Below are 14,514 nucleotides of genomic sequence, written 5' to 3' on the forward strand. Positions count from 1 at the left end.
CGCTGCTTTATTTGTATAATTTATGACAAGTCCGTCAGGTTTTCAAAGATGCTATTACAATACATTTGTAAAATCTTATATTCACTCATGTTCAGAAAAATATGCTGGCATACGGTTTCAGAATTAGTTACTAAATGGAATCAATGGAATCATGCATATGGGTTATTTAAAAAAAATACTGCAAAAGCTGCTTATTCGACCGAAATAGTTTATTTTCAATATTAAACAAGTTGTATTAAGAGTATATCTCAAATGCTTAAGCACGATCAGTCTTGTTAATAATCACACTGATTCTTATATTCGTATATATATATATATACTTTTCTAAAATGTACCAGCACTCTGAGTATTTTCAAATGATTAATTTATTGTAACATCACTCATGTATCCAACGTTTCGCGAAATGTTGGATACACGAGTGATGTTGTAATGAATTTATCATTTGAAAATACTTGGAGTGCTGGTCCATTTTGAAAAGAACATACGATATTTGATATATATATATATATATATATATATATAACATCATATTACACCGCAATCACAGGTCTTTGGTGATGACTCAAGAAATAGATATTTATTGAACCAAAGGTATATATATATATATATATATATATATATATATATATATATATATAGTGAATAAAGTACCCCTCTTGTAAATTCCAAAGATATTATAAGTTACCGAGGAATTTCATGACCATATTTCATGACCTGTTTTTATACAGGTCATGGAACTCCTAGGTGACTTCTAATATCCTCATATTTTGCAACAGGGGTACACAAACTTTACACAAGTTTTATTGAGTCATGTGACAGAAATTACATCAGAACTCACTGTTTATAACTGATGACATGAACTCACCGTTTATAAGGATATAATTTACAAGATATTCATGGCTTTTGTGTATTATATATATATATAGGATGTAATTACTTTACTTTTCGGGAACGCTACTATCTACAATTGCGTGGAACCGCGATGGGATCCAACGTCGCCCCGTCATATGCCAATGCCTTTATGGCTAGGCTTGAACAACTTTATATATATCTCGATGTTGATTTCACCAGCCTGTTTGGCTTGGTGGAGATACATCGATGATATTTTTATAGTATGGCGGGGTGACGTTGATTCCCTTCGGCGGTTCCATGCCAAGATTGATAGGATACATCCCTCCATTACTTTTACACTTTCCTTTGATCTCCAAAAAATTAATTTTTTGGATGTCCTTGTATATAAAGGCCCTGATAGCCAGTTATGTACCTCATTATATACTAAATCGACAGACAGGAACCAAATTCTACACTATACCAGTAAACACCCCTCCCACATCAAAAAATCTATACCAGTCAGCCAACTGTCAAGAGTACAGAGATTGGTAAGTGAGGATGAGGAAAAAGATAGACAGGAACAAATTATGTGTCACAAATTCAGAACTAGGGGTTACCCGGAGAAAGTTATACAACAGGCACGGTATAGGGTGAGACATCCTCAGAAAAGAACGGGGAGATCTGACCGTATACCGTTTGTTACTCAATTTCACACAGAAAGTGATGCTGTTAGGAAAATTTTACAGAAACATTGGTACATCTTGCGAAATGCATATCCATTGATACCAGAATTCAGAGTACCCCCTTTGATTTCATATCGTAGGGGCCAGACCATTGGGTCACAGGTCACTTCATCTGTGTTGAAAGCCAAACCCAAGGAGACTAATGTATTTTGGGGTGGCAGGTCAAAGGGGATGTTTCCCTGTTTGGGATGTGCACAATGCCCATATGTCCTTAAGGGTAAAGAGTTCACTCACCCTCTTACGGGACAAGTTGTACATTTACGGGGACATTATACATGTATCTCCAAATTTGCGATTTACGTACTGATATGTCCGTGTGGTTTCATCTATATAGGTGAAACCACACAGATGGTAAAGTCACGTATTTCCCAGCATCGTTCGAGCATTAATCTAGGCAATACGATGTTACCTGTTTCTAAACACTTTATAGAGAAGGGACATACTGCAGATCAATTGAAATTTATGATACTGGAAACGATACCTCCGTTGAAAAGAGGAGGAGACAGAGAGCTAAGATTGAAAAAGAGGGAGGTGTGGTGGATCAATAAACTTAAATCGCTACATCCGACAGGTCTAAATAAAGACTATGACCTTTTTTTATATTTATAAAAATGTATATGCTAATTTAGTGAGATATAAGCTATGAGGTCATTTCCTGTTCACTGCCTTAAATATGTTTCACCTGTGCAATATTGTTGTCCATTTAGCTTGAGAAAGGGCACTTGGCTTGTCCGAAACGTCGCTTTGTGATGTTTTAATACACTTTTTTGCATTATTCGAGTGCTGCTTCATTTATTTCTATTGCTATAATACGAGGAGACGAGACGGCGTCCCCTGGGAAGCCTGCACCGAGACTATCACTAAAACGCTGAGGAGAGTGCTGGGGCATAACCTACCATTGTATATATATATATATATATATTGGCTTTTGTGTATTATATATGTATATATACTATATATATATATATTAGTTATGACTAAGGGATAACTCCCGAAACGCATAAGGTATTTCCAGCAGGATCTCCAATAAAACCCACCTTTCAGAAGTGCCGTCTGCTTTTTGGATTTTTGATATATATATTTTTTTAAGTTAAAACAACCATATATTTAAAGTATATTGTTTTTTGCTTAGAAATACTAGACAGATATATTAAGAAGCTTTAAAATTCAGAGCAGTCCTAAACTCTAGCAACATGTTTGGTAACTACTAACTTGGAATGTACTTGAAAAATCATGAGTATTGAGTAAATTTCAATGCAGTGCCTTTCTAGAAGTACTTACCACATTGATTAAAAAAAGGTTCATGTTGCTACAAATTTTAGTAACATAGAAAATTAATATAAAATGAAACCCAAGGAGCCCTAACAGAAAAAAATGATCAGTAATAAATATCCCCCTAAATTGCACATTTTGTCATTTGCAGGTTAAAAAAATAAAAACAAACACATACCATGATACACTTTTAACAAAACAGAGGAGGTTAAAATCTATCCCCCCTCAATTCTGTCACACTTTCAAATAATAAGACAAACAGAATCCACGCTGATCTACAACTTGGCAAAACAACTGTTTAGTGAGCTAATATATGCAACCAGTCATGCATTAATGATGCAAATTGGTTACTCTAAACTTATGAACCAGGTATTAGATCCTAATCCCTATATTGCTGGAGGGGATGATAAAAAACAGTCTGTGCTTTGCACCACTCTGGGGCATGTCTTCTACTGATATCTTTCTGGAAGAAAATTTGTATAGGTATTTTCGAAATCATCAAAGAAACTGGTAAACTGCACACATATTGATCGAATACCAGTTGCTTCCAAGTGGAAAACATCTCAGCTCCAACTAAAAAAATATAGGAATGATAACCAGAATTTTAAACCAAGTGCACACGTTCATAATCCCCAGTTGCAAAGACACGTTTACCTATAGATATATATATCTTCCAAAGTAAATGGTAAACAGGCCTGTTTTTTAATTATTTAAATAAAATTATGTTTTTAAACTAAATTGCTGATAGGTTCCCAGTGTGCACTCATTTACTTTGGAAGATATTGATTATGCAGATTCTGAGTAGCACCAGGGTTGTTTGCTGAATACAGTGGAGTGCGGATAACCAACGTTTTTCTACATATATATATATCTATATATCTATATATATATATATATATATATATATATATATATATATATATATATATATATATATATAATGGAACATACACATACTTTAAAGCTATTGGGCATTGTATAACCATAACCATCAGCCAAAGCTGGTTTTTTTTTTTCATTTTGTTTCATTTATTATTTTTTTATTTAAAACTTTCCTTCTCTTTGTACAACTTTTTTCTACTTTGTAAATGGTGAAATATTTTTAAACATGTTATACAAATGAATAGTTTAATATAGACTTTATTTTTATCATGGAAGTTAGCTGCTAGTGTGTTAACTTTTTTTTAACTAGACCAAATACAAAATTTTAAATTGCTGTTACACAATGATTTCATAAATACTCACAACTAAACTTAGAGGGGAATGTCTCCATAAGTTCTCACCTACTGTATGTATTTCATTTAACCAACAAGGTAGAACTTGGACTAGATTTGCACAAGTCATATTTAAGAAAGTGTGTTTCTACTTTCAACCTTAATTAGCATGTTACTATGTTGAATCCTTCTAAGCAAACTCACTGTGCATTGAAGTAATTATATAAATTATAATACTGGCCACAATCATTTGGGACTTGTAAAAGGTTATTTGATATTGATGTGTAATCATAACTGGCTTTTCAATACCACGATAAGAGTGAAGCTGGCCGTAGAAGTAAAGATTTTATACTTTGTACGATAAATGCTCATTTGTTTTTGTCTAATGATCTTACCTTTACCCATTCATATTAAAATAAGTAGGAAAAATAACAAATCAGGCCATTAATTGACAGACAGCAATTGTACAAAGTCATGCCCGAAATATAGTAGTGACAGTCACCCATAGATATTATCAGAGTATTTATTCCTTCACTCGAGCTAAGTAAATGGGCCCCTAAATGTTGGGACACTCCACACGATCTGAAAATCATACAAATCTTTGCTTTGATACGACTGTATCTTTGCATCTATGGCCAGCTTAAGGGTTCAAATATTGGATCCTATGTATTGTATAGGTCAATAGTGTTACACATCTGAAAGGCCTCAAATATCAAGCAAAACATCATGTTTTATCACACATTGGCCATAGCATTTACAATAGAGGGCAGTAGGTACTAGTTCTCCTAGATACTAGACAATATTACAGATGCTATTCAGCCCTGGAGGCTAAGAAGTACTATGTTTAATAAAACAAAAGACTCTCTTTGATTCAAGGAGAATCAGTTATTCAATTGCATCGAAAAAGGTCATAATCTTTTATAATTATTTTGAGAAGAATAAAGACACTTAGGTGGGTAATTTAGCAATACTATAGTGTTTTGCAACAATAATGGAACAAAATAACCCTCTTGATTGGTAGGAAGTACTAATAAATTTTCAACTGAAAAGTTACATGCTATTTAATAGTGCATAAAGAATGCTGTTTCAAATGATTATATTTACAATAGAAAACAACCTTACTTTCCAACAAACTAAGTATACTGACTGAGAAAGCAACTCTGGGAAAAATTTGGCGCCAAGCATCTCAAGTCCCCTTCTCTGTACCAGTGGATGAAATAATGAATACTCCATAGAAATTATACTTTTAGAGATACAAGAGTAGATATTATGACTTAGCTTTTGTTTCATTTCGTTTGGTCTGCTCAATTGTGTTCATCTGTGTTGTCTGTTTTCATTCCTGGGTGACTATTATCATTCCGATGACACAAGTCTTTATGCTGACACTCCATATTGCTGTTTCATCTCCACCTGCATTCTGTTTTATGCATTTTTTTTCCCTGTGCAGGTCTAGCCCGCTATTCAAAGGGCTAGACATTTCTCACAAAAGACAGTAGAACATTGATACATTTTCAGGTTAGCTAGCAGTGCTTATCTCACAGTCAGTGTACCCTGAAAAAGCTGATGACAGCATAATTTCAGTAGGCTGAACTTTTACACCATGTGTCTCTTCAAATACTTTCATAGATAAAATGATACTAGAATTCTGTATTGAAAAAACAGCCATGGAATATTCTTGGGTTACAGGATAATATACTTTTTTTTAAAAAGTAACTCTAGTCTGTTCAAATTTCTCCTCTGCACCCAGGCATATTTCAATGAGAGGTCTTTTGGAATGAATGTGCCTTTTGCCTGTTAATGAACGTTAATGCTCCCTGAAAAACATTTGGTAGGACAGAGAGGTTAAACAGTTGGTCACATGCAGCAGTACAGGATACATGGATTACAGCTGATTCGACTACAAAGGGGTTTTTGGGTAAGTTCTTTTTTTCTATTCTAGAATACTGATGTAGAATATTTATATTTTAAAATACTCCAGTAAAGAACTCTCTTACTGCATATAACATTTTTAATCACAGTTTACAGTTGATTTTAAATAAAATGTCAAATAAAAATAACCTAGTCATTGTTGAAGGCGTACGATGTGACAGTTTTTGATTAGAAGACTTAGGACTCAACGGGGAAAGTTGCACGCTGAGCTTTATGTAACATCAAAGTGAAGTGCATTACAAGGTGGCTATGCTTGCACAAGCTGACTGTTTGACAGGTCTAATCTACATGCTAAGTACACACCTCTCCAAACTCAAAGATAAACAATCAAGAGACTAAAAGATGTGTATAAAGGCATTGCATTAAACAGCTGTGAATTTACACCTTCATCTTGTTAAGACATTTTGAAGTGCCCTTTTCCCTGCTTAAATTCAATTTCAGCGGCTGGTTCTGTTAGATGACTTTAAAGAATTAATTACATTTTTATTCGTTTTTTGAGAAGTAAAACCCCATTAGGCTTAGTAAATTAGACAATTCCCTTTAATTAAATGTTCTTTTTAATTAGCATATGAATGGGTTACACATCCCTGAGAACTTGTTGAGAGGAGGTCATTCAGATTGTGGTCCAGTCTGGCCACACTTGTAATTACCATCTTGACAAAAGAAAATTGACAGTTTGGGATGAATTCATTACTATTTGCCATAAGTGAAAATTCCTTCAAACTGAAAGCTATTCCACCATCCCACTGAAACAGAAAATAGCATGACGGTCTGTCTGATTTCTGTCTAATTGTGGTAATTTGAATGTTTCGGATGAAAAAGTCAGATCCCTATAAGATAAGTCCTTGGAATGTTAACAGCTCTTGTATTTCTTATACTGAAATATTATAGTTTTCACGTGAGACTGAATTATTTATCTAATTTAGGAACTACATTTTTCAGCAAGTACATTCCAGAAATCAATGACAGCTTAATACGATAGTTCAAACACTAATTGTTTATAGGAGCCCGTGTTTTGTCTAAATTAAGTTTATTAGATCAATATAATATTCATACATGTGGTGGCTAAAGAGTTTACAGTACTCTCTGGTATATTTTAATTGATGTAGAGGGGCAGATTTGCCATCCTACCATCTGTTTTATTATTTGCCCCAGAATGTGATGTAAACATTAAACTGCTTAAAGATCCTTAGGTGCTGCCCAGTTTATATTTTATTAAATCTTCCAATTAAAATATATAATATCATGGTAATAGTTCAGAAATCTGCAGGATGAAAAATGTTTTCCATTGATATTAACAGTAAGGGGCCGATTCACTAATGGTCGAATATCGAGGGTTAATTAACCCTTGATATTCGACTAGGAACTAAAATCCTTCGACTTCGTCGAAGGATTTAGCGCAGATAGTTCGATCGAACGATCGAAGGATAATTCCTTCGATCGAATGATTAAATCCTTCGAATCCTTCGATTCGAAGCCGTAGTCGAAGGTCGAAGTAGCCCATTCGATGGTCGAAGTAGCCCAAAAAAAACTTCGAAATTCGAAGTTTTTTAGCTTCGAATCCTTCACAATTGGCCCCTATGTGTTTTTTAAATAAATGTATAGGCATATATTTGTGCCTATACACATTATTAAATGAATCCATGTGCATGATTTGTAATGTTTTGTATGATGATTCCAATAATACATAGTAACTACAAGTGCATATTATTTTTTAAACTCCTGTCAAAGAATATTTGTGTGAAGATACTATATTTCTTGTAGCCCTTACTGCTACTTAGTATGCTACTATAAAATACTGTATTTCTGGCAAACCTTTCTGCCATATAGTTTGCTACTATGCAATACAAAAAATAATAATCTGGTTAATAGTGTTATTTCAAGTGCTTTTCAACAGAAGTAAACCTTTACTGATGCAACATTATTTAAACTGTGAATGGGTGATATACACAACATAAAAAGAATATAAGCACATTTTACATGTCAAATTTGATAAAATAGATGCTGGATTGTATCACTGCAGTTACCCACAGTTACTGAGCAATACTTTTTTCATTTTCTGACTTAAATAGACTGATCAAAACATTTTGCTGCTCAGCTGCTATGAATACTATGTATCGGAACTATGTGAAATATTAAGGAAAGGACAAACCATGAAGTAGAAGTCTGAGTATAATGGTGCTGTTTGTAAATTGTCAGTTGTGCCTCAAAACATGACTACGGATGCCTATTGAATAAATATAAATATTTATTCATGTATATCTCAAATTCACAAGAGCCACATATATCCTGTAAAATGTGTCTTTAAAAATGGTACTATGTAATGTCAGCAATTATTCAATTACTGTTTAATTGTAAGTTAGTGATGGAACGTGTGTCATATGGATCTGTGTAACTTTTATATTAGAACAAATATTATACCCCCTGTTCTAAAAAACAAAATAAAATCTCTCTCCCTCCCTCTCTCTCTCTCTCTCTCTCTCTCTCTCTCTCTCTCTCTCTCTCTCTCTCTCTCTCTCTCTCTCTCTCTCTCTCTCTCTATACTGTATATATTTAGTGCAAGAATTGCCCAGTGTGAAAAGTGCACAGTGTGAACGTTATTACATAAATACTTCAGTTGGGTCCAGATGAAGAGATTTAAACAAACTAGCACTGGAAAAGCAAAAATGCCTTGCTGCCATGGGGCAAGTTGAGAAAGATGCCTCAGGCGGCAGCAGCCCACATGTTACCATGGACTGCAAAAAGCTGCTTCAGGTATCTTCAAGAGCCGAAATTCTGATATATAAGTTAGAATTCGGGTATTCTAGCAGCCACCTTGTCCCACTTTAAAATAGGAAAATTCAGCAATGGGGTGTCATTGTCTGTATATCCTCCGGTTGACATTCAGTACCGAATCATTCCTGGCATGTAATTGTTAATTATATATGGCAAGTATTAGTCTGGGCACACCAGCCACTTTCATGACAAACATTGCCAAGTGGTGGTGTGTTCATGTTATTCTATAAGTATTACCCTGGATGAGACATTCCTGGGGATGCTGAGAAGCTTGCTAATACTCACACCAGACCACAATCATAAGCACTTTAAATAAAAACGTACCCAATAACAATGAAATCAGCCAGCCAGCCAACTAACCTAAAATTTCATGAGAATCTTGCACTGAAACATGCCAACATAAGGTTAAATGGGCCTCAACCACAAGTACATAGAAGTAGCCTATTTGCCTGAAAACATTATGTTTAGTTAACTAGCATTTTGTTGAAAACAATTTACCTAAATTAAAAAAAAGGTTATAGTTATGTTTAGACTTGCATGTAGGATGTTTAATCAGATAATTAAATCTCCTTTCTGAGCTATCTTTATAATAGAACATTCTTGACACAGTGATCAGACATTCTGTCTGAAACTAATTGGTTACATGATTGCAGAATTTTGAGCCATTAACAGGATTAGTAAAGAATTTGAGGTAAGAAGGCAAGGTAAAGAAAACAACTGCATCCTGCATATGTTTAGAAAAACTCAATTCATTACAAAATTAAAAAATAATTATAACATAATTAATTATAACAAAAATCTATCTATCTATCTATCTATCTATCTATCTATCTATCTGTCTGTCTGTCTGTCTGTCTGTCTGTCTGTCTGTCTGTCTGTCTGTCTGTCTGTCTGTCTGTCTATCAATTTATAATCTATTGCAGTGGTTCTGTGACTAATGTCCTTTTAATCTCCTAGCTGCACAAACTATGGATTTTTCTGATTTTTTTTACAAATCATATTTTTTCTCAAAACATTGTGTTTTTTAACTTTCTCAAAAATTCCAAAAATTATAGCTTTATTAAGTGTAAAAACTGTTAAAAAGTAAAAACTGTCAAGGTCCCATAAAAGTCAATGGGAGTTGTGCTGATCCTGTTGGAGCAGTTTTAATCAATTCAGACTTTTTTTCTCTAGTAATTATCCAAAAAAGTAAATTTTCTAGATGTTTTCATGTGTTTAGTGCATCGTTTAGCATTTTTTTGTTTGTATTTTTAATATTCAGATCTTTTAGTAACTTTTATTGCATTAGTGGTTTGGAGAAATAGATTTTAATCATGGTTTCAAAAACCTCTAAAACCACTAACCACTTATACTTTAATAAACAGGCCTCCACATATACGTAAGAGTCACACCATATTGTAATGATGAACTGTTTAACACATGATACTAATATATTCAGTTTCATTGACATAGTATACAATAATGAACTGTAGTGATAAATGGAAATGTATTAATATGCTGAAATGAAAGCTTAGTATATTAGTAATGGAAAGCAATATGATTATTATTATTATAAATGGCAGTAACATTTTATCTTAGTCATCATTCAACTGCGGTGAAACAGTTTTGAAATAATGAATAAAAATAAAATGATATTCAATTATTGATGAGCTGCAGTGATATATACTTACAATCAAGATACGAAATGGCATTAAAGTATCAGAAAACTGATATGCTACTGCAACACACACAATTTATATCACAGTAGTGATGAAATGAAGCGATAAACACAATCTGTCCTGTTGCAACTGAGTGTACCCTTTAGGACACAGAAGGAAAATGTGCAATTGCACAGAACCAATAATGTCAGAAAATATCTTAAACGCATTTAAAAATGATCTTGCAATTTTAGAAGTTTGCCAAAAAAGCACATGATCAATTGTTATTAATGGCATTACTGCACCTTAAAGCAGGTGACACACATCAGAATATAACAAATATACTGCTTTGGGGACAGGGATTTCTATGTTAAGTTTTTTCCCTATAGACTTCAATAGAGTTTTCACATGGTAAACAGTGAGATAAGTTTTTCTGAATTGAATTGCATCTCAAATTGAATCTCGTCCATGAGTTCTTACGTGATAAACCTTTTTCTCACTGAATTAAATTTGGCCCTATGTTCAGTTTTATTGCAATATGGAACAATCATAATAACAAGACCTTGCAAGTGTTTTGTTTTTTTTCATTTGTCATTATTTCCAGCAAGAAACATTATTCCATTCACTACAAAATGGCACAAACTATAAAAGTATCCATCATCCAGGTTGGCAAAAGCTTTTTAAATAAAAAAAATGAATGACTTTTACTAAATTCTTTGAGCAACACCAAGTATTCACATACATTTAAGCCCGTTTCATTTACTGTATATGCAACTTTTCAGAGGGATAATCCTACTTGATGGCAAAATAGTCGGTGGTTCAATAAAATGACTCAACTAAATACATATTCGTTCTGTCCCTTTTGTTATTCATGACAATGCTACACAGTAATGTGTAGCAAGATTCCGGAACAAGAGCACCATTAAATCTCTGTATAAACAGCGGTACAAGTGATTTTCATTGATACAATTTTTTTAAATCATTCCTCCACTATTACATTACTGCCTATTTCTAAAACTTCAGAATTCATAACAATTCCCACTCCGAATGTCCCAGCACATACCCCATAGGGTGTTAATAAAGGTAATTGAATTAACACTTCATATCTACAGTAGTTCCAAAGTTGTGTCTGCTTTGCTGAGCACTTTAGAAAGCTATAGTATTACCTATTTTAAAACACACTTGTCACATAACAGTGCTTCAATATTCTCATTAATTTTGCAATTAGTTTAATAGATGAAACATGAAGCGCCGGATTTCAAACAGCTCCTTTATTAATCCAAGCTGCTTGTATCTTTGGGATAAGCAAGCAAACTTTAATTAAACACATCTAATTTAAATGCATTTTCATGCTTGCTGAACCATCGCTGAAATACAGAATAAACGGCAACCCCACTGTGATGGTTCAAGAGTGTGTAGGGAAATTCAGCCTTGAAAAATATAAAAGACCCCATTCTGAAAATGTTTGCCTTTTATTTTCTTTTGAAATTATTAGATAATTATTAGATAATTCAGACTCAAATGTATGCTTGTCATTAACATAGAAATGTGATTACTAATAAATATACAAAAAAATGCACTTTTATGCACTTTTATTCCTCTTTGGATTAGGTTTATGATTTGACCATGCTGAATTTATGATTAGGAACAGCAGCACCACGTTGCTACTCTGGCCAGCTAACAATGTTTTAGGTAATGAAGGAAGCCTCTCCTCACTCTTCTCTGCTCAGTTACTTTGATAATTGTCCACAGTCAGATTTAAAATTATACCCCTGCTGCTGTTCAAAGTTTTTATATTACAAATGTAAAAACTGAATCACTATGAGAAACAGATCTATAAACATTCCCATACCCCTCCCACGTTCTATATTGTCTATAGGCATTATAACCTATATACCTGTAAATATTTTTTCAAAATATGCAAAATAAATAGAACTTATGCTGTGTATTATGTCTATTTATAATTTAAAAATCCATAATAGTTGCGATTATTTTGTTTTGACATTTACTAATTTCCTTGCAAATAGATTATACAGTTTAAATAGAGACATCAACAACCCAATGCCCTAACCCATTTGTAAACATTTTGGCTAACAGATAAACAAAGGTCTTTATGCAGGGAGTTATATGTGTGCTGGTAATCTAAATCAGCGAAATCATAGGTCCTATTGGTCCATATTACCCTATTGCGTAAGTTCATGAACTAAGGGGTTGTTCCCCTTTGAATTAACTTTAGTATGATGTAGAGAGAAATTTTGTATTTGGTTTTCATGTTTTGTGGCTTTTTAGTTATTTAACTTTTTATTCAGCAGCTCTCCAGTTTGCAATTTCAGCAATCTGGTAGCTAGGATTCAAATTACCCACGCAACCATAATTGAATACGAGACTAAAATATGAATAGGACCTGAATAGGACTGAATAGAAAGATGGGTTATAAATAGCAATAACAATACATTTGTAGCCTAACACAGCATTTGTTGTTTAGATTAGTATGGAAGTAGCACACAAACATACTGGTGCAGATAGCTAAGCAAACACATTACTAATATTATCATTGTGTTTTTTTCATATACTATAGGTCCCATTTACTAACAATTGAATTGCGATCACATTGTTACATTCATTTCAAATTAGGGTAAAAAACTTGAATGTTATATAATATATAAAAAATATATAAAGCTGTTAGAGGCAATTGCCAATTATTGGCCTCACCAGGCTTTACTTGGGGGCAGATTTACATAGGGTCGAATATCGAAGTTGAAGGATTTACCACAAACGATTAAATCCTTCGAAACTTTTGATTCGAAGGATTTTAATCCATCGATCGAACGATTTTTCTTCGACCTAAAAATTTTACAAAGCCTATGGGGACCTTCCCCATAGGCTAACATGGCACCTCGGTAGGTTTTTGGTGGCGAACTAGGGGGTCGAAGTTATTTTTAAAGAGACAGTACTTCGATTATCGAATATTCAAACGATTTTTAGTTCAAATCGTTCGATTCAAAGTCGTAGTTCAATTAGCCAATTCGATGGTCGAAGTAGCCAAAAAAATCATTAGAAATTCAAACTTTTTTTCTTCTATTCCTTCACTCGAGCTAAGTGAATGGGCCCCTTGGTGTATTTTTTTTTTTGGAGACTTGTTGTGGTTTTATTCTTTAATAAATCCTGACTATTCAAAGCTCCAAAAATATTCTCATGTATATTTGCATTTATGTTTTTTTCTCAGTGTTTTTCCTCGATTCATGAATATCAACTGACTAGTACAGTGCAGTGTACTCTTAAGTGTACCTGTCTGCCGGTCTACCTTGCTGTATATCCTATGCAGAATTAATGATCAATTACATTCCAGTTTCTGCTGAAAAAATAACACATTACTGTCTTGCTTTATGGCAAGGGGAATCATGAGAAGGAAACCCAGTTTAACTAAAATGATCATTTTCATGGAATACCCTATAGGCTGATTCTTATCTACTTGGTTTTAAAGCACATTCAGGACACTAGCTGATTAGATGCCAACTACAGACTGATTTTGCCCTCACTGAAGTTCATCAATAAGTGAAGAGTCTTCGATGTAGGATATGTAGAGCTAGGAAATTAATCAACATAAAAAAGCATTTTGATTGAGGAGATTCTCTCACGATTTTTATTTAACTAGTATTCACTGGGACCCACTTCTCTTGCTCTATATTCACTGATCAGAAAACCCTACATTGCTGATGACTATCAATGTCTTTTGACCATTTGCTGAGTCAGGATGAGGATTATACAATTTATCTTGATTTTTATCAGATATGGTAAAGTTTTTTTAAGAGAGAACAAGTTAATTTTAATTATCCGGAAGCCCGTTATCCAAAAAACTCAAACTGAAACTGAATTATGGAAAGGCCATCTCAAATTGACTCCATTATAATCAAATAATCTAATGTTTTTGAAATTTTTTCCCTTTTCTCTGTAATAATAAAACAGTAGCTTGTACTTGAGCCATACTGAAAGATAATTAATCCTTATTGGAAGCAAAACCATCTTATTGTGTTACATAATTTTCTAGCAGACTTAAGAAGAACTTATGAATATCCAAATTATTGCAATATCCAAAGACCCGGAAAACCACAG

At 33.5% G+C, this 14,514-nt stretch overlaps 1 protein-coding gene across 1 annotated transcript in view; it reads left to right on the forward strand.

Moving 5' to 3' along the window:
* Positions 1–5,904: 5,904 nt before the first annotated feature.
* The window catches only part of zpld1.S (zona pellucida-like domain containing 1 S homeolog), a 50,971-nt gene continuing 42,361 nt past the window's right edge, over positions 5,905–14,514 (forward strand). Inside the window, 1 exon segment of the mRNA NM_001094327.1 lies at positions 5,905–5,975. The gene's annotated coding sequence lies outside the window, so the exon portion shown is untranslated.

This window comes from Xenopus laevis, chromosome 2S (assembly GCF_017654675.1).
Source record: "Xenopus laevis strain J_2021 chromosome 2S, Xenopus_laevis_v10.1, whole genome shotgun sequence".
Taxonomy (NCBI): Eukaryota; Metazoa; Chordata; class Amphibia; order Anura; family Pipidae; genus Xenopus; species Xenopus laevis.